Source organism: Mytilus edulis, chromosome 9 (assembly GCF_963676685.1).
Source record: "Mytilus edulis chromosome 9, xbMytEdul2.2, whole genome shotgun sequence".
NCBI classification, from domain to species: Eukaryota; Metazoa; Mollusca; class Bivalvia; order Mytilida; family Mytilidae; genus Mytilus; species Mytilus edulis.
The window spans coordinates 67,735,381-67,757,410 of record NC_092352.1 but is presented as its reverse complement, the minus strand read 5'-3'; the positions used below and the strand labels follow the sequence as shown (position 1 = coordinate 67,757,410).

General features: G+C 32.5%; 1 protein-coding gene across 1 annotated transcript in view; it reads left to right on the top strand.

Moving 5' to 3' along the window:
* The window catches only part of LOC139490119 (cadherin-23-like), a 145,432-nt gene that overhangs the window by 64,480 nt on the left and 58,922 nt on the right, over positions 1–22,030 (top strand). The gene's annotated exons all lie outside the window — the stretch shown is intronic.

The following is a 22,030-nucleotide window of genomic DNA, read 5'->3' as shown; positions in this document are numbered from 1 at the left end:
AGTATTCTAAAAATAAGTTGTATAAAAGCTCGGACGGTAAATAGCTTAACATATTTTGTATAGTTTCATCACTCGATAAATAAAATTGAGAATAGAAATTGTGAATGTGTCAAAGAGACAACAACCCGACCATAAAACAGACAACGGCAGAGTCCGTCGGAGGTATTTTTATCGTTCGGCTGCTATCCTATTGACTCGTGAGCAATATCTCCGATTATATAAATCCTCTGGATCATAGTGGGTTCAATATTACCTATTTAGTAAGAAATACGACGATGAGGTATGAGTGCCAAATGAGACAATTTTCTATTCAAGACACAATATAGTAAAGTAAGCAATCATAGATTCGTTGCTGAAAAGTAAACCATAAAGGGACCAAACAATTTTTGTGTAAAACAACAATAAAAAAAACGGCCTTATTTTATATACAACCAGATGCTTCACAGGGAGCAGCTTTATACGACCGCAGAGGCCCTGATCAGTTGGGGCAAGAATTTTAAATTGGACATTTACCTATTATGGTCCAATATCCAAAATAATGTTCAATTTTAGACCCGTTAGACCTCATTGTGGACTAATTTGATAACCGGGCCCAAATATTAAAAATCTAAATACATGTTAGATTCAGCATTTTGAAGAACCACATATATTCATTTTTTGTTGAAATCAAACAGAGTTTAATTTTTGACCCCGATTTGGACCAACTTGAAAACCGGGCCCATAATAAAAAATCTAAGTAAATGTTTAGATTCAGCATATCAAAGAAGCCCAAGAATTCAATGTTTGTTAAAATGAAACTAAGTTTAATTTTGGACCCTTTGGACCTTAATGTAGACCAATTTGAAAACAGGACCAAAAATTAAGAATCTAAATACACGGTTAGATTTGGCATATCAAAGAACTCCAATAATTCATTTTTTGATCAAATCAAACAAACTTTAATTTTGGACCCTTATGGCCCCTAATTCCTAAACTGTTGGGACCAAACTTTCAAAATCAATCCCAACCTTCCTTTTGTGGTCATAAACCTTGTGTTAAAATTTCAAAGTTTCTATTTACTTAATGTATACTAAGTTATTGTGCAAAAACCAAGAAAAATGCTTATTTGGGCCCTTTTTGGCCCCTAATTCCGCAACTGTTGGAACCATAACTCACACAATCAATGTAAACCTTCCTTTTATGGTCATAAACCTTGTGTTTAAGTTTCAGAGATTTCTATTGACTTATACTAAAGTTACATATAAAAAAGAAGATGTGCAATGATTGCCAATGAAACAACTATCCACAAAAGACCAAAGTGACACAGACATTAACAACTATAGGTCACCGTACGGATTTCAACAATGAGCAAAGCCCATACCGCATAGTCAGCTATAAAAGTCCCCGATAAGACAATGTAAAACAATTCAAACGAAAAATTGCAGTGTTGGATCTAAACGTAGACTAACGTCCGTATTTATGTAAAAAAATTAACGAAAAACAAATATGTAACACATAAACAAACGACATGTATAGTGAGAGAAAAAAAATGTCTTCGGACGACGACGACGTTGACGCCAAATACGACAAAAAAATCAATGTTTGCGGTCGTATAAAAATAGAAAATAGAATTTTTATATCCAATGAATAAAAGAAATATAACTACGTTTAGATCCAACACTGCAATTTTCACAAAACATATCCAAGTTCCCACGTTGTCGAACATAAACATGGATAACATCATTTGTGATTTTATTAAGATTGACAAATGTTCGAGTCCGAGTCCGTGAAAATTAAAAAAAAATAATCTTATATCTCCATTTGAAAACACAATATGAAACTACAGTTGTTTGCCACTACCGTCAGAGCAAAGGAACCGTTTGAAAGTCCCAAATACTGAAATACGTCAAAGATCAATACTTTTATAGATTTTGTAAACACTGTCATGTATGTAAATATTTCATAATGGAAACCCGAACTTCTGAGGGATGTTTATATACAAAAATAAGGAGATGGGGTATGATTGCCAAGTGGGACAACTACCCACTTAAGCACACATGCAGCGGATGTAAGTAATGATAGGCAACTGTATTGCCTTCAACAATGAGAAAACCCCATACCGTATAGTCGGCTATTAACGGCCCCGATTGATTCGCTGTTGTTTCTTAAAAGACAAATGTATATACACATTTTTCCTCGATTTCTATTACTTTTAAACTTAAAAGTTTAGTGACCCCATCAGATACTTGAATAAACAGCTGCGCCATGAGCACATGATACGTCCGACGTCTTGTGTGGAAGTTTTATGCAATAATTTTAAATAGTTTATGAGAAAGTTTTAAGCAATAACCATATATTGTTTTTGAGACACGGCGGGACATGTGAACCCCCCCCCCCCCCCCCTAAACAATTGTTTCTTCGCATAGAAACAACTTTTCATTAATCTGAGCATGGAACGAATACTTTATATCACGAACTATAAATGAGGATACAAAAAATGAAAAAACTAAGTGAAACTGTGTTAATCCCACATTGCACGAAAAAATGTGTTGTATTTCAGTAAGTAGCACGTGTTCTTGATTGATTTTAAAAACGTAGTAGTCCATAATGCATTGTTACTCATTTAGTGGATTGGTCAAAAACCCAGGTAACATCAAATTGCGTCACACGTAAATAAACAATTACACGTGCGAGAACATAAGTATGCTAATTCATGCATTTCCATATAAGGTAGACGTGGTCCCGACCTGTTAAAGGATGAGCAAAACCAAAACCGTAATCATATAAAAGTGTCGGACACGGCAAAGTGTAAATATAGGAAATAATTCTAAAAACGCAAAGATATGTGATTTAACAATAAATAAACATAGATATCTAATAGACAGCATCCACGAAAACTACTGAACTACAGGACTATGGACACTGCCTTTTTGAATTTGGCGTGTTTAAACGAAATCGCGAGTTCTCATACATGTACCTCAAAATACATACATTGCCTATCTAGAAGAACTCGCTGTTGCAGAAAACCAACTACTATTAAATAATCGTGTTTTCGTAGACTAAATTATTAATTGTGAAACAGTGGTACAAAATTTAATGTAGAAGTTACGATACCTTTCTCTATTTATTCTGTATTATTTTTATTCATTTCTGTGAGACAATTGTTATGGAAATCTTTAATATTATATGCGGCTCTTGGGCTGATATTGAACCTAGGGCTGATAATACATGCGATAGGAAAAATGACATGTTATGATCTTTTTATCATATGCTTCAACAATGGAGAAAAATAATAGATTCATATATTTAATTTGACCCTTTTACGTGGTTCCCAGATAGAAGTTCAATGAGTGAAAAATTCACGGAAATCCGACCCCAAATTTAGTACATTCGATATGAAATCTTTCTACCATATTCATCAACAGAGAAGAATTTTTTTTAATATGGACGAATCGACAAAAAAAAATCAACAATATACATAATGAACACTGTTAAAAAAAAAAAATTCAACTTATTCAAAGTAACTTTCTGAATTATGTTTGAAACTTTAAAAAAAAAAAGCGTTTATTTAATAATTTGTTTGTTTTTTATTTATGTTTTTATTTTTTTATTATTATTTTACACAATATACTTTTCAGTATCCAAATAATTGTTTTGTACCCTACTTTGTAATGTTTTTCACTTAAAATGTAGCATTGAGGTGCATTTTCCGGGATATGTCGAGTATCAACGGAATACCATGCGATAACGTTACGGAAAGGCATGTGATAACAATCGCAGCATCAGATTAACTTTTCATATCAGCCCGCTAAGCACCAATTCGATATGTATGACATTTACGTAAATCTAATGCTATTATCATACAATAAAAACCATATGTTATTTAGTCTACATTCAATTTTATGATAATATCAGATTATTCCATGGAATTTTTCATATCGGATGTTTTATCAGCCCTGGGTTCAATATCAACCCAAGACCCGCATGGCTCGAGGGCTGATAACATATGAGATATGAAGAATGACATATAATGATCTTTTTATCATATGTTTCAACAATGGCGAAAAATATCAGATTCATATATTGATCCTTTTACGTGGTTCCAAAATAGAAGTTCAAAGATTAAAATGTACACGGACGTCAGACCCCAGATTTAGTACATTCGATATGAAATCTTTCTATCATATGTCTCAACAGAGAACAGAGAAAAAAAATATTTTAATATGGACGAATCGACAAAATAAACAATTCAACAATATACAATAATGAACACTGTTTGGAAAAATCAACTTTTTTTAAAGTAACTTTCTAAATTTTGTTTGAAACTTTTAAAAATGCATTCAATAAATATATTTTTTTTATTTTTTTTCGTTATTATGTTACACAATGTACTTTCCGATATTTAAATAATTGTTTCGTATACTACTTTGTAATGTTTTTGACTGAAAACGTAGCATTGAGGTGTATTTTCCGGAATTTGCCGAGTATCACCGGAATGCCATGCGATAACGTTACGGAAAGGCATGTGATATGCGATTAACTTTTCGTATCAGCCCGCCAAGCACCAATTCAAAAAATATGGAGTTTACTTTTATTAAATGTTATTATCATACAGTAAAAATCATATGTTATTTGGTCTTAGTATATGATAATACCAATTATTAATGGGACGTTTACCCAGTGCCGATAATGGTCACGTTTAAGATAAAACACCGTTAAGAAGTATAATTCTTAATGATTAGGAAATTCTTATCATTGTCTAAATGCAGTCGTATGTATACCATAGCTGTTCTAATCCGAAATGGTCTGGTCCAGATCAATGTTAAAAGACGACAACCAAAAGGTAGCACATAAATTGTCTTCCCTCTTAATTTTTGAAACAATGATAATCATTGTTCAAATATAGAAAATATGGTAACAGTTTCTCTCTCCAAGAGTCTATTTAGAATATCGGATGTGGTCAAAATTTTATGAAATGACTTTGATAAAAGGCTTCTACGAAATTTCGGAACGTTGCACAATTTAACTTTGCCATATAAAGGAATAAAACAGTAATACTGACATCTTTCTGTCGAAAGGAAAAAGCGTCCACAAACCTGAATTTTTAGCAAATATATAAAATTTTGACCTCATTTTACTCAAAAAGTAGCATATGAAGGTATATTTTTTTTATACATATTTGATTTTATCAGGCAAAACATAGCCGACATGTATATGCAAATTTCAGCAAAATTTAAATATGGGATCAAAACTGTATCGTATGCCCTTAAGCCTTATTCAACTGAAATTACCCTTGGTTTTTGGTGTTGATGGTGTTGCTGAGTGTTTTAATTAGTTTTATTTTCTAGTTGTGTTTTGTGTACTCATATTTCTCCTTCAGTCTTATGTTGGTTTTTTTATTTTTGTCAAGACATTGTCTAATGTTAGTGACAATTATATATAAGTTTGATTTTCACTTAAGGGGGCTCGCGGGTCTCAAATTTTTTTTTTATTTATTTAATATAGGATTTCGCTCTATTTTTCTATAAATGAACTTTATCTTATACTTATTAGAAAAATGAAATAAAAAATTGGGGTCACCGTTCATTTACGCTCACAATCTGCCTTCGAAAGAAGCATACATTTTTGTTAATGTCCTTATTTTCTGTTGAACTAATAGGTGAAAAAGCGTCAATATCGAAATAAAAAAAGAACTAAATTATAGAAATTGCTTAAATTTTACAATTATTTAGTTTATGTACAGCTTATTCAAAAACAACAATAAAAAATATAGGTCACCGATGAGTTAAAAAAAGATATTTCAATTGTAATGCCAAAAAATGGCATTTTTGCACCAAAGGGAGATAATTTGGAGCTTTTTAAATGATATCTACATTTTAAAAGTTACCTGTGCCCAACACGAGTTGATTTTTTGGAATGGTTTTTGTACCATATGATAAAGTAACAACTACGTAAGGTAATTAATAAAATTTGTAATGAAAAATAAATGTTTATTTATTTTCAAAAAATCTTATACCCGCGAGCCTCCTTAAGTATCTTTTGACTCTCTTTCATGCATTTAGTTGTCCTCAATAGTCTGATCACGATCCTGGTAGTCGCGGCTGGAGATTCAAATTTTGTTTTGTAATTTGTAAAAACACCATGGTCTTTGGCAACAATTAGATAATGTAGATATCTTTACTCATAAAAGCTATTCAAACCACGGTTATCTTCATTAGTCGGGGAATAGCTGAAAAATATGTAAAAAGAGGACACCCAACAAGTAGCATGTGCATTGTTCATGTACATTCGTCTTTAATACCAGTTCATATAAGTGTTCAAGTAATTAAGCTTGTGAAAATTAAGATGTTTTATATATCTATATATATCTTTATTCTCATAAAGCCAATGCATTACATCAGTACAGAGATTACAACAATAACTATTTACAATATATACAAAACAAGGAGAGAGGTTGCAGAAGTCACTACGCAGGAGGACAAACACAAGTATTAATATTTTTTATAAATAAACAAAGTTTCTTCAGGAATGGTTTTCGTGTACTCGACATAAGTTCCGAGAATTTAAATGTATTGTGTCGTTGTACAAAATAGGAGGACAAATACTCTGTACGTTTTTGATCGAAAAAAGTACATTCCAATATATAGTGATATTCGTCACCAATACGTCGATTTTTACATAGACATATTATGTTCTCTCAGTACATCTTGCCACCTTCCTGTTTCAATCGGCAATTTATTACTGGTCGTTCGAAATCGACAAAGAACAACGGCATCTTTAAAGTCCAAAATATTAAAATATTCCTCAAATTCCCAGTTTTTCTTTAAAAAAATGTAGTTAATAGCTTTTGACGAACTTTGAATTAGCGAATTCCAATTCTGAAGAAACTGGTCTAACTGGTCTTTGCTTTATAACAGTTTTTAACCAATCTTTATCTATAACATTTTGTGTTTCCCATATATATGAGAAACCACAATCTTGAAATATTTTTTTGACAAATAGAATCCATTTAGTCTGCATGTTAAAATGAACATTCATATGGCGAGAAAGTTGATACAATATACAGGAAAACTTTGCTTGTTTGCTGGATATCAAGTTTGCCCAAAATAATAATGTTCGAACTTTAATATCTATGTCAACCGGATGGCGACCTAGTTTCCCGTAAACCATATAATTTTGTGTTGAGGATTTCAGATTTAAAAGTAGGTTACAAAATTTTAAATGTATCTTTTCTAATACATCATACTACTAAAACCCCATGCTTCAGACCCATATATAACAAAATGGGCTTGACAATTTTGTCAAAAAGATCTAGCTGACATTTTATGGAAAGCTGATACATCCTTCCCGTTTTCAGGACTTCGTACATGGCTTTTAAGGCCTTATTGGATAAATGTGTTTTTGTCATTTTAAAATTCCCCGTTTTAGTAAAAAAATAATTCGCAAATAGTTACACTGCTTTACTATCTCAATGTTAGTGTTATTGCAAGAAAATCTTTTTGGCAGACGTCCAAAACCAAACACTAAAGCTTTGGTTTTGTCAACTTTTACGTTCAATTTCCAAACCTTACAATAATCATGAAAGGCATTGAGTTGAGTCTGCAGGTCCTGTGCTGTTTCGGCCAGGAATGTTTTAAATTTACTGTTTGCAAAATACTTTTCTCTTTATGTAAATGATCGTAAATGTGAAACTCTTGAAAAACGAAAGATAGATCAACGTATACATACATCGAACTGAAATACCATTGCAAAGAACAAGGTATGATAAGGTCCGTGTTTGCCTCCCCTTATTTTCTCATTTTTCAAAATCGGTTTTGGAAAAAGTAAAATCACAAAAATACTGAACTTAGAGGAAAATCTAATCGGAAAGTTCATAATCACATGGCAAAATCAAATAATAAAACACATCAAAAACGAATGGACAAGAACTGTCATATTCCTGACTTGGTACAGGCATTTTCAAAATGTAGAAAATGGTGGATTAAAGCTGATTTTATAGTGCTAACCCTCTCACTTTGATGACAGTCCCATCAAATTCCGTTATATTTACAATGATGCGTGAACTAAACAGACATAATAAATAAAATAGTCAAAATATGGGTACAGCAGTCATCATCGTGTAACAGTTTTAAAAGGAACAATTTAACAGAACACAAGAACAGCTATCTACAAACACTTTCATTAAAAGCTGCTTATTATATTTAGATTATTACATTAGTATAGATGTATGTTTCATTATAACACATTATTCTGATTGGCTGCACTTCAATCTCGCGTTATTCCTAATCAATTGCATTACACAATCAAATTTACCACTCATGATGACACGAGGTCCCACAATAAAGTGCACAGGTAAATTAAACTAAAACATGATAAAAATCGTGTTGTCATGATCCTAGCTAAAAAATGTAATTATAAGTATTGAATGCTTCCTTTTGTAACTTCATAGAGTTGTTCCGCGTTCGTTCATCGTTTTTACACCCCAATGATGGTACAAAAAGAATCATTTAATTCTTTTAAAAATACTCCCCGAGGTTTGAAGTTTGTTTGGATGAACTTCAAACCCACTAATTTAAGAAACTGTGGTGAGGTGATGGGGTTAGCTTTCTGTTATTTTTCAAATATTGTAATTATTATCCATTTTGCTTGTGATTTTACAACATATATTTAGTTTATTAGACGTGCCTGCGCCAACGTGACCCAGGAAATTTTTGTTCCAATGTCATGGGAACTTTTGTCGCTGTCTAAACCGCCATAATTTTTTCAAGGTCACGTAGGCGCATGCTATTCTTTTGACGTTTTTGGTGCCCTTTTATCCCCTCACTTCATCCATTTGTTGGTTTTGAAGTTCATCCAATCAAACTTCAAACCGAAGGGAATTTTAACGTTATAGGTAGCTTTCAAAAACAAATCACCGCGCTGAAGTACGTCCATTATTGATTTTTCATTACTCAAAATTCCATAATGAATGATGATATAGTTCATAATGAGTATTAACTATTCAACGTAAAGGGATAAGTAATGAATAATGGTGCATTCAGTATTCAAGTTGAAAAGTGAATAATGAAATAGAAAATTAACATTATGGCAATATATCAAATTATTCTTAATTTTTCATTATAATTGTGTTATTTAACAAATATTCAAATTAATTTTACACAGAAAAAAAAAACACTCTTTAAAATTTTATCTTTATTTATTTATTTAGTTTCGCAGGTTAAACTTTTGGTTTTCCCTAACTATTTTTAACATGAAGTGTGTGTTTTAGTGTATGGACGAACTGAATACCAACACATATATAAGAATTTAAATATTATACACTGTATTATTTTCCATCTAACTGGACATTTGTTATTCTTAATCCCCTGATTATGGGTATAACTTGTCGATTGTGACTTAATGACCATTAGAGGGGTTACGGAGGACTTAAATGTCAAAATACGAATTTTGAATATTTAGTGATGAAATGGATATTTTGAATTATGGAATTGACTGATGTGACCCTTCAGCCCCTAATACAGATATACCTCATACGTCATTTGAAATCTTACCACTAGAGAAACAAAAGATATATAGTTGTGGCGGAGAGCCAGTTTTTAAAACAACATTACTTCCCTTGAAAATGGACAGTTGTGAAATTAACATTTAAATATTACTGTTGATATTAATTATTGATAAAAATGATTGTTTTACATGTCATAATATCTATTTACTTTATTGTGCTATAATTTGTTGAATATATTCAGAGATTTAGTTTAATTTGCTAATGATCATTTACTTATAGAGCTTTTCTATTGATCTTGCTCTTGTAAAATTAGATCTGAGTTTATTATTTGTTCAATTGCTTAATCATTTAGAGAGCCACAGTCTATTCGGTAAATGAGTAGTTTTTCACCTGGACAGACGTGTTTACATTATGTCCTGGAAACTCTCATAATGTCTGATGATGGCAGTGAAACACACCAACAACAGCCCGTATTATCTGGTGATATCTTTACCATTTTGCATTTGTTAGAACACCAAGCCGCCGACTGGGTTTTATCAGCTCGGAATGGAAGTTACAAACTTATAGTAAAATGGACACCAGGAAAGATGGCGGAAAGAGAGAGGTCCACATTACCACCTAAAAAGAAGTCATCAAAGTCCCGTTCTGAAAGGAATAACCGCAGGCTGAGGGCATTTTTGGCAAAAAAGTCTGAGTCAACTGCAGAGATTGGAACTCCAGCTCAAATGTTAGAAAATGACTCCTCAAAATCTGATGAGCTAGGCAATACCGCTCAACCAATAGAGACAGATTCGGCAATGGACACACCGGCTGAGCCAATCTCGAAGAAAGATGAAGCTCCTCCACTACCAACAGCCACATCATCGCCTAAAGGTCCCGCTTCCTCTATTAATGCCGAGGGTACATCGACAACTGGTAGAGTAAGAAAGGAACGCCGCAAACACAAAAAGGGGGAGATAATAATAGAAAAAATCACTCTAGACCTTCCACAAAAGACCTACCTACTTGAAGTGGAAGGAAAAACAACAATACTGTTAGCAAATTGTGATACCTTAAAAGAACAAGGACTGATAGAGAAAGACGTCAAAGAGGCCTTTTATAAGGATGTAAAGAGAAGCCATGACCATTGGTTAGATATCAGGGATAAGAGGAACTTTCTCTACTCAGAACAGCGAGTGAAAGACATTGAAAAGCTAGCTGAACTGAATAATTTGTATTTGAAAATATTAAAATAAAGGGCGAGATAAGCCCAGGCCCTATTAAATTGTTATACATTTTTTTTGTTAAGGGGGCAACAAATGCCTACCCCATCAAAGAAAAAAAAAAAAAAAAAAAAAAAAAAAAAGTCTATTCGGTAAGTGCTTTTATGAAAGAAAAGATACGCAACACTGCTTGTCGACACTAGTCACTCTGCAGCATAGCTTTACATATCGAAAGCTTGATGGTCTTGCACACACATTACCACTAACTGTAAGATGACATTGTTATATATAGAACAAAATGTCTATCTTCAGTCTTGCTGTTCTTGCACAGACCTCACCATATTTTGTCACTTTTATGTGAGTTTTAACTTATTTACATTTAAATACTTTTATGTTTATAATATTGTTGATATTTGCTAAATTGTAATTCATTATAATAAACTATGAAAACTTGCTATTGTTAAGTTCTACAATGCCAAATATGAAGGATCAGAGACTCAGGATTCCGATACCTACTCTTTACACGGTCTGGGGTAAAATATGTAAAAGTTGACACAGAAAATATGCAACGTAAAAAAACCCTCCGGTTACATTTTGGTGGCAGCGGTGGGATCCCGAGGCGAAACATCTGATCTTCTCATAGGCTACAGCACTATTGATACAATTAAATATGTAAGTTAAAATTGTAAAATTTAAATCTTTTACAATATATTTCGTTTTGCTTAGTTTAAGTGAGTAGAAATCACTTCTTACATAACAGAGTTAATTAAAGGAACACTGTTCACTGATGTTTCAAGTTAACATGTTTATTTTTATTTGAAAAGACATTGTCATGCTTTATCATATGTATGAAATAATGATGAGTAACAATTTCAGTTTAAGTTTACAGAAACTGATTATTATAGAATGGCAGGGATAAAGTATGTATTGATAATTATAGGGTGTATATCTTGCATAGATGATGAAGTTTTAAATGCTTTAAATGAGAGTAAAGCTTAAATTAGATTGTTTAGTTAGAATGGTATATTTTAATCATATTGTCTTAATACATTCAGTAATTATATATAGTGTAAGATGAATGTGTATGAATCGACAGGAACAAAATTGTTGTATCCTTTTGGTCCATTTAAAGGACCGTCGCTTACGTCATTTTATTTTATGCTAACTTGCTTCAAGATTATTATGTTTATGTGGATATAAGCTAGATTGCGAACATGATTGTATCGGCACGATTGACGTGTTTTAAAACGCCAATATGAGCCTCTGACTCACGTTTATATCGCTAGGGCCTGTTAAAAAGAGCTGGCAGCGGCATGATTGTTTTATTCTATAGTAAATGTCTCTTAAACTCATACAGAATATCTACTTCTTAGACAGTTACACGATTTCCATAGCATTTGACACAACAGTTTTCTGGGTGACGATTCAGTGTAACTATTTGTTTAATTTTGTTGTTCAATTTTTCAGCACTTGTTTTCCGTGAGGGTGATGATATGACATAATATAAGTGTGTTAGAACTAATATTGGAGATGACCTGATCAGCATTTCTAGTGTTAGAATGATGAAGGAATTCGATTGTGTTTCGTGTGCAATATAAAGAATACCGTGAAATAATATATGTGAAAGAATATCGCTGTGTTTGAAGGGAGAATTTAGAACCATTCATACCTGCCTTGTTTTTAAACTTCATGGCTTCAGTTTTTAAGTTGGGAGGAATGTGGCGGAGAGCCAGTTTTTAAAACAACATTACTATCCTTGAAAATGGACAGTTGGGAAATTAACATTTAAATATTACTGTTGATAATAATTATTGATAAAAATGATTGTTTTACATGTCATAATATCTATTTACTTTATTGTGCTTTAATTTGTTGAATATATTCAGAGATTTAGTTAAATTTGCTAATGATCATTTACTTATAGAGCTTTTCTATTGATCTTGCTCTTGTAAAATTAGATCTGAGTTTAATATTTGTTCAATTGCTTAATCATTTAGAGAGCCACAGTCTATTAAAGAGACTTTTTACGGTAAGTGCTTTTATGAAAGAAAAGATACGCAACACTGCTTGTCGACACTAGTCACTCTGCAGCATAGCTTTACATATAGAAAGCTTGATGGTCTTGCACAGACCTTACCACTAACTGTAAGATGACATTGTTATATATAGAACAAAATGTCTATCTTCAGTCTTGCTGTTCTTGCACAGACCTCACCATATTTTGTCACTTTTATGTGAGTTTTAACTTATTTACATTTGAATACTTTTATCTTTATAATATTGTTGATATTTGCTAAATTGTAATTCATTATAATAAACTATGAAAACTTGCTAGTGTTAAGTCATACAAAGCCACATATGAAGGATCAGAGACTCAGGATTCCGATACCTACTCTTTACACGGTCTGGGGTAAAATATGTTAAAGTTGACACAGAAAATACGCAACGTAAAAACCCCTCCGGTTACATAGTCAATATGTTCCCTAACGCCTATTAGAGGAGTAACGAAGGACCTAAATGTCGAAATACACGTGACAATTAAGACGTAGCTTATTTTGAATAATGGAATGGACTGTTGTGACCCTTCAGCCCTTATATAATTACAGAAATCTTAATACTAATTTTAAAAGTGATTTATTCTTTATATCCATTTCATTATTGAAAACTTGCTTTTCCTTAATTTTCACGCGTTTTTTTTTTTGTTTTTTTTTCATTTAGGTCTTTCGTAACCCCTTTAATTTGTTATATCTATCAATATCAAGGGATAATAAACAACGAAAGACAATTTTCAAGGTATGTATGTATGTATTGTTTAAGGGCCAGCTGAAATACGACTCCGGGTGCGGGAAATTATAAGCACACACATGTAAAGTCACCAAATTCTTTTCTTATTCAGTTACTGTTAGATTTTTGTAAATGATTGCATTTTCCTTGATGTTGTCACATACTGTCGATATGTATTTAAGATACATGTATGTCCCCTTTTTATTATAATATGAATGAAAGGAACTATATATATATGGTGTATGTCAATGATTAAGATATGTATGGTGTATGTCAATGATCAAGGTAACCCACCGATCGACAAAACATTGTTTTCTGGGTTATAGTAATATTGGCTTGCTTCATACGGTTACATTAACATTACATGAATGTTTCAGAAGAATCCGTTAATTTAATTGGACAACGACTCCTGTGCGTCATATTAAAATTCACCTGCATATTCGAATGAAGTTTAAGATTTATGATGCAACGTGCTATTTCAAAAAAGTGCACAGCTATTTTAAAATCTTGGGCGAAAATAACTGACAGAATGTGATCATAAAACTTTTTTTTTCAAAAATAACATGTATTAAAATATATATAATAAGTAATTTTATAGGGCTGTAAAAACGTTGACCGTGCGCACATTTTTAAAATGAAGCGCTTGTGTTGGTCAACATGTTCAACACTTTTACATCCCAATGAATTTACAAAATGATGCTTCAATTTTTTAAGTACGTGATATTTTTAAAAATGAATTATTTTATAATCTCATCCCGTCGGTTATTTTCCCCCGATATTAATATTAACTTAATCTGTGAATTTATTTTCCTTGATAGGTGATTTAATATTAAATCTTATAACAGTTACCTTTTAAAATGTGTCATATAAAATAAATAAGTGCATTTTCATAAAATGTGCTCTCCCATGAATTATTACAAATCGATTGAACCCTTTATCCATTATCGAACACGTGGTTAGATAACAGACAAAATACGGATAAGATCAATTAATATTACAGGTGACACGCCTGAAAATTCATATGTGCACGTAAAACTAAAATTGAAGGTAAATATACAAATTAGCTATCTGTATTAAGATTTTTACATATATCTTGTAAGTACGAAAAAAGGTGCTACTTAATACTTTACTTTGCTTAGCTTATGCTTATTGTAATCAACAACATTGTCAATTGCTTCCGGTTTGTGTCGGTTATCAACAATGTTATGAACAAACATTCCGATTAGTTTAATCTTTATAGATTGTTCCTGATCAAATACTTTTCACTCTATATTTTGTCTTAAGCCAACTGAATAGTACTTCAAAATTTCCCATGTAGCATAGATCGACACAAAAACCTTTTTTTTTCTTTGAAACCAATTATTTTCCTCCTTTTAGAAACAAGTATGATTCCATAGTTATATAGAATTCACATTCAAGCAAATTTGTATGTATCAAAATTATTATAGTTCCTTGATATTTTCAGAAAATGTGGAATATATTTCAAATTGAACTTATTATGATGGAATAAAAAGCATTTACAGTATTGAAACATAAAATTATCACAATTCCATTCGGGGTTGTATATTTGATTCGTACGTTTTTTAACATCCATGATATTTTAGAAAACTATTGGATATTTGAATGTGAAACATAATCATGTTTTGTCCTGAATCAAAACATACTTTACCAAAACATTATTACACACAGGCAATTTTGCTGACGTGAATTTCACATGAGTCTCGTATGAAATTCACTTGAAATTCATCTCAATCGATCTTATACGCGAAACTCGCGTGAAAATGTCCACGTGAATTGACTCGGCATTCACATAAATACTCGGCATTTACATGTATCTTGAATGACATTTTCTTGATTTTGATGAAACTTTAAAATCTAGACATTATCCAAATAACTTTATTTTGATAATTTACGTAAAAATGATTCACGTGATTTTCAAATGAGATTCAAATGTGTACCTGGATTCCAATAAGTGAAATTTCCATATGTACTGTGCATTGTGTTTTGCAATTTCTGTTATTATTTTTATCTTTAATGTAATCCTTTTGTTTAGTTTTTACATAATTTTGTTGTTATATAAAATGATTAATCAAGAATTAATTGAGTAAACGTTGTGAATGTTGTCCAACTGTGTTGTACATTGTTTTGCCGGTGTGATTGTTTTTGTTTGTATTTCTCCCTTGCTGGCTGGTAGGTTTGGTGCTTATTTACTTGATTACTGGATGCTTAGTCAATACAAAAACTTATCTATCCCCCAGTGAAGTGAAGATATGAAATCTATTCACTAAAACTGCACCCTGAACGTTTGAAAAATCCCGTTTACCGAGTCGACTTCTGTCTAAAAGTATAGATATCGGAAACATAGTTACGTTACACATGTAGTTGATGCTTTGGTAATATGTTCCTTATAAAAAAGAAGATGTGTTATGATTGCCAATGAGATAACTATCCACAAAAGACCAAAATGACACAGAAATTAACAACTATAGGTCACCGTACGACCTTCAACAATGAGCAAAGCCCATACCCCATAGTCAGCTATAAAAGGCCCCGATAAGACAATGTAAAACAGTTCAAACGAGAAAACTAACGGCCTTAGTATTTTTACGCTATTTTACTTTATAATAACTGTTCATAAACCAGCTAGATAGTCATCCGTCATACATGTATATTAACAAACGCACCTAATTGAATTACTATTGATTGGTTGGTGTTTGCTTTACTAAAAAATAGTGTTGTCATAAAGTTATATGTAAAAATCTACTGTTACAAAATGTAATATCCTCTATTGTGATTTATTGGACAGTAAGATATCTAAATCATTACAAATCTATGTAATATAATGAGTATCCTTAGTGTGTGACAGTCTTAGTTTTATTGTATAGAGAATATGAAAGTACATACGGGTACTTGGATACAGTGGAATGTATCGTTGTTATTACATACTTGATTAATGTTAAAATGTTATAAATCAAGAATAAGCCGTAGAACATATAATAATTATTAGGTGAAAACATAGGGAAAGCATTTATATAATATAGACCATGTTTCATGACCAAAGACTACGAATTGTTTTATCATATAACTTGATCTGAAATGTGTTTGATAAGCCCCTATGATGGTTGAGGCCTTACGTACAAAATAATCAAAAAAACAACAGTGACCTATAGTTGTGAATTTCTGTGTCATTTTGGTCTCTTGTGTAGAGATGTCTCATTGGCAATCATACTCATACTACAACTTCTTTTTTATAATTATTGTGTGTTATAGTTTATACGATTAAGGTTGATTCAAAATCTGAAACGCAAAAAAAAAACCGCTACAATTCAGCAAAATCTTTATGTTAATATGTTTATTTACCCTTGTATTTTCAAATGCTAAATATGTAAAATGAGAACCATTATTTTCTGTGTCACTGTCAATAATCAGTATGATACTAGTATGCATGCCGTACGGTGACCTACAGTTGTTAATTTCTGTGTCATTTTGGTCTCTTGTGGAGAGTTGTCTCATTGGCAATCATACCACATCTTCTTTTTTATATGTAGATAAACGGTCGGAAAGTCACACAACTATAAATAATACTTGAAATATTTGAAGAGGATACAATGTACTAAATGAACGTGTGAAACAGCTACAATAAATATTTAGGCCTTTTTTATTTGTCATTGAACAACTAAATAGCTCGACCTTAAGCACCCGGTCTTCTAGTATCGACCATTTATTGTTTTAAAATTACAAGGCACATAAAAGTCCGGAAAGTCGCACAACTATAAATAACACATATGAAGTATATATTTGAAGAGGATAAAATGTACTAAAAGTACGCGTGAAACAGCTACAATAAATATTTAGACCTTTTTTAATTTGTCAATGAACAACTAAATATCTCGACCTTAAGTGCCCGGTTTTCTAGTATCGACCATTTATTGTTTTAAAAATACAAGGCACAGTAGTTTAATCGAGGCTCCTTAAACGTGTCATTTTTATGACACACTTACAGAAATTTATAGAGTTGTAATGTTATAAATCCCAATGAAAAAAAATATGAGGTGAATTTACGTAACAAATTGTACACTTTTAAAATGTTTAAACTTTCCCACATGTAAATGTGTATATCCTAATTAAGTAAGTAGATATAAGAAGATGTGGTATGAGTGCCAATGAGGCAACTATCCATAGAGTGTATTCTATTAGTATGTTTGATGTTTTTGTACATTAAACGAGTTGATTGCAGATCTTTTATTGTTGTTTTTTTTTCAATTTATTTATAAGCATTTCACAACTTGACTAGAAGCGATACTATGGTCTATTGTCAAAGACCGTACGCTAGTTGATTCCAAAAGATGGCTTTATATGTTTTAATTATACAGTAGATTCTATGTAAAAAAAAAAAAGTTGTCAGATAATCGATGGAGACAGCAACCTAACAACTTAAAGTCAACTGAAACCTCAAATTAAAAAAAAATAATGCATATGCTTTTTATAACTAAATGGATAGTTTTCATCAAAAACTTATGTACATATACTTTTTTCTTTAGACAATTCTTTAGTTTGTACACATTAAGAAGAAGTTTACTTTTTTAAATTGCTTGCATCCAGGAATCAATTCGCCGACATAATTTAACAATCGGTTAACTACGGCTTTAAAACACAACAATTAAGTAGCTGTCATATTTTCACACACTAACAGACAGAGAGGGGGGAGGGGAAATTGAAGATTATACGAAATGTTTGCGTAAAAAAATGATAAAATCGTGCAGAGAAGACTAAGTTTATGATTTATACATGCATTGGTTCAAGAATTGGATAAACACTATTTTTCACCGATCACTCGTTTCATATGACTTTCATCTCATCTATACTGGAGAATTGAAAGTCTGACAAAGGTTTACATTAGTTGTACCTGTCGATCATTGCAGACATTAATAAGCATGCACATGTCTGATTAGTTTTATTTATTGTTTAAAAATACTTTTGATATCCTCTCATTTTATCATTTCCAAACAAGGATCGTATGTATAACTTTTACTAATAAAAGTTGAACTTTTAGGGACATGGAAGCTATTTTGAAGTTGGGACTCGTGTGCACATTAATAATATCGTTGTCCCAAAAAGGTGAGTCATAATAATTGTTTATAGTTATAACCTGATAGATATACGGAGATGTGGGTTGAGTGCCAATGAGATAACTATACATCCAAGTCACAATTTGATTAGGTAAACAAGTATAGAACAAACACTGAGCCTTGGCTCCTACGAACAGCAAGTTACAAAGGGCCCCAAAAGGATTATAACCTATTTAAAAAAGAGAAACGAGCAACGAAAAACACTTATGGTACTGGCATGAAACTACGGATTTTTTGTGTTATTAAAATTTACTGTTACAAAATGATAGAAATTGTTATAAATTAATGAATGTATCTCCCTCATGCAAAGCTCTGATTCCTTTCACGGATTTGGCTATACTTTTTGGACCTTTTGGATTATAGCTCTTCATCTTTTATATAGACTTTGGATTTCAAATATTTTGGCCACGAGCATCACTGAAGAGACATGTTTTGTCGACATGCGCATCTGGTGCAAGAAAATTGGTACCGTTAATTTTATTATGAACCACATCAACAAATGACAACCACTGAACGACTTACAGGTTTCTGAATTAGGACAGGTGCAAACAAATGCAGCGGGTTTAAACGTTTTAACAGGCGCCAACCGTAATTCTAACCTGCAATAATAGTGTTACATCACACCATAGCTGGAGAAATGACCTAACTCAATCAAAATATACATTAACAAAAACAAGTAAATATACACTAAATGAATAATTTTGATCTATGGCACAATGTAAATACAAAATTCATAAAAACAAAATGAGCATACTTTAACAGCAACTCATACAACTGTCCATTATATTTGGAAGGAGATTAAACATCTGCCAAGTATTCAGCTGTTCATCATTTGAAGCATTACTTATGTGAAAAAAAACTTTCATCTAGTGTGTTTTTGAGATTAACATTTTATATATTTACTTAAGTAATATTTAAATCTGCCGGAATTTATTCAAATAAGAGCAATCCGAATTTTCTATTCAGGCTTTTTATTTTGTTAAGCAACCTTTACTTGCCTAATGTTTTGGTCTGGAAAAAAGCTGGTAATAGTTTCCCTAGAAAGAATCGTACGTTTATAATATACCACCTAAATGTTGGGCATGTGTATAGGAATATGGACACCTTTTTTGTTCTTCTATACGATTGTGAATGTTAGCAATGCTAAAGGGGGTTGTCTAATCGAATATGTGAATAGTGTATAATACATTGTAATATTAGTTTGGTATGGGGCATCAAATCACATCTTCGTATACAGATGCAACAACTCTTTGGTGGATTTTGAAGCCCCGGTCACACCTTACCGGATAGCGCAAACGGACGTCGAACGGATATCTTTTCCGTTAGACGTCCTTCCATATCCGTTTCATGTCCGTTCGGCATCCGTTTTATCCGTCTACTTTTGTTCTGCCAGTGGACATTTTTTAACATGTTCAAACATTTGAACGGACGTTCAACGGATGAAGTGTCCGTGAACGTCCGGTAGTCGTCCGTTTTGATGGTACTCGTCCATTTTAATTTTGTTTTTTACGTTAATTGTCCGTTATACATCTGTTGGAGGTCCTATAGACCAATTCACTAACAGACTTCTACCGGACGTTTAACAGATAAAATGGATGATGAACGGAAGTGAAACGGATGTGAAACGTCCATGAATGGAAGCAAACGGATAAAACGGATACGTACCGAATGTAAAACAGATAGATGTCAATAGAAAATTTCGCGTGAAAAATCCCAAGTGTTTGTATGTCATTTTGCATAGTTGTAGCAGAGAAGAATACATTTTACATAAATCCGCTAAAACCAGGACCCAAGTTAGCAATTACACTTAGACACCTTGCTGCTGGAGCAAAATAGCGTAGTAATTGTACTATGTGTATACATCTGATGAGTCAATCCTTTTTCAACTGAGTTTTATAGTTCGTTCTTATGTTGTTTATTTACACGACTGTCCCAGGTTAGGGGGTGTGTTGTGATCCCGCAAACATGTTTAACCCCGCCACATTCTGTATATATGTGCCGTTGAAGGCCGTACAGTGACCCTATATTTGTTACTTTCTGTGTCCTTTGGTGTATTGTGGAGAGTTGTCTCATTGGCAATCATACTTAAACTTCTTTTTTATATAGCATGCAGTGCTCTCCCTTGGCACCATTTGCGAGCATGGTCTTGAGAAACGATGATAGTCCGTCGGAAAGGGACGATAAATGGCTTACCCGTGTTAAGAGAGAGCCATATTTCTTGCACGTAAAAGACACCCTTGTTGATTTCGAAAAAGGACAGACTAAAGCCGCTACAAGGCACCATTCGCACATGCAAAGTGGGAAAGAATTAATAGAAGTTGCAATAACTTGTTTCCTAATCCACTATAATTAAATTTTTAGACTAAACTAAATGCAGTGCGAATGGAGAGTTCCGCATAACACCATTTCCGTTTTCATCCCAGAGTAGATACTATTAACAGGTTTAAAATATATAATATTTGTTTAAAAGATTGAAATACTGCATTGCTTCAATCCTTTTTTTAATCAGAGTAGCGCAATGTATGTTTGCACAGATATCATGCAAAACAAAACGTAATACAAAAACGAAATCACATAAACAAGTGCACTAAGGTGCCCCTCGTCTTTAAAAAAAAACAGGATAAATTAGTCTATTTGTTTATAAACAGTACGTGGGATTTTCAACTGTGTCGTACTGACACTACCTTTGCAAGAGAAAATATCATAATAAACGGATGACTCACACAGTATACCATGTCCATCTGACGTCGTAGCTGTGGATAACAGTGCGCAAAAACGTGTTTACAAATTTGGTTCCATCAGTTGTTTGTATGAATATTATTTCGGGTGTGCCAACCAATCATCGACGAGTAGGTGAATGAAGTCATGCGCTTCCCAAGCAGGGCGGGTGACTGGAAGCGGATTGTTGAAGAATTTATAGGGAAGTGGAACTGCCCTCATACCTTGGATATCAAATACTATATATATATTATATTAATACTCAATAGAACTTCTTGCCCTGGTAGATTTGAACTACAAGTTCATCTGGGCACTGGGCAGACATCCCTATTATCCGGTACGCTTCCGGTAATATCCGTTCGTCGTACATTGCATATCCTGTGTGTGTGTTCGTTAGGCATTTGTACGCGTCCGTTTTATTTGGTCTGTACACCAACGGACTTACCACAGATAAACAATTGTCGAAGAAAAAACCCGTTTATTTATCCTGTCGGCATCCGTTCAAGCTTTCCGGTGAGGATCTGTTAAAATTTTATACTTTAAATTCATACATATATATCTTTCTTCCCTCATTTTCCTGAAGCAGTAAACATTTTGGTTATCGGTAGACACACTTTTCAGAATTTTAAAGGATGGATTTCTTATTTTTTTCACGTTCAGTACATGCATGAATATCAATAAACCATTTGACGTTTATAGAATAGGAATAGATT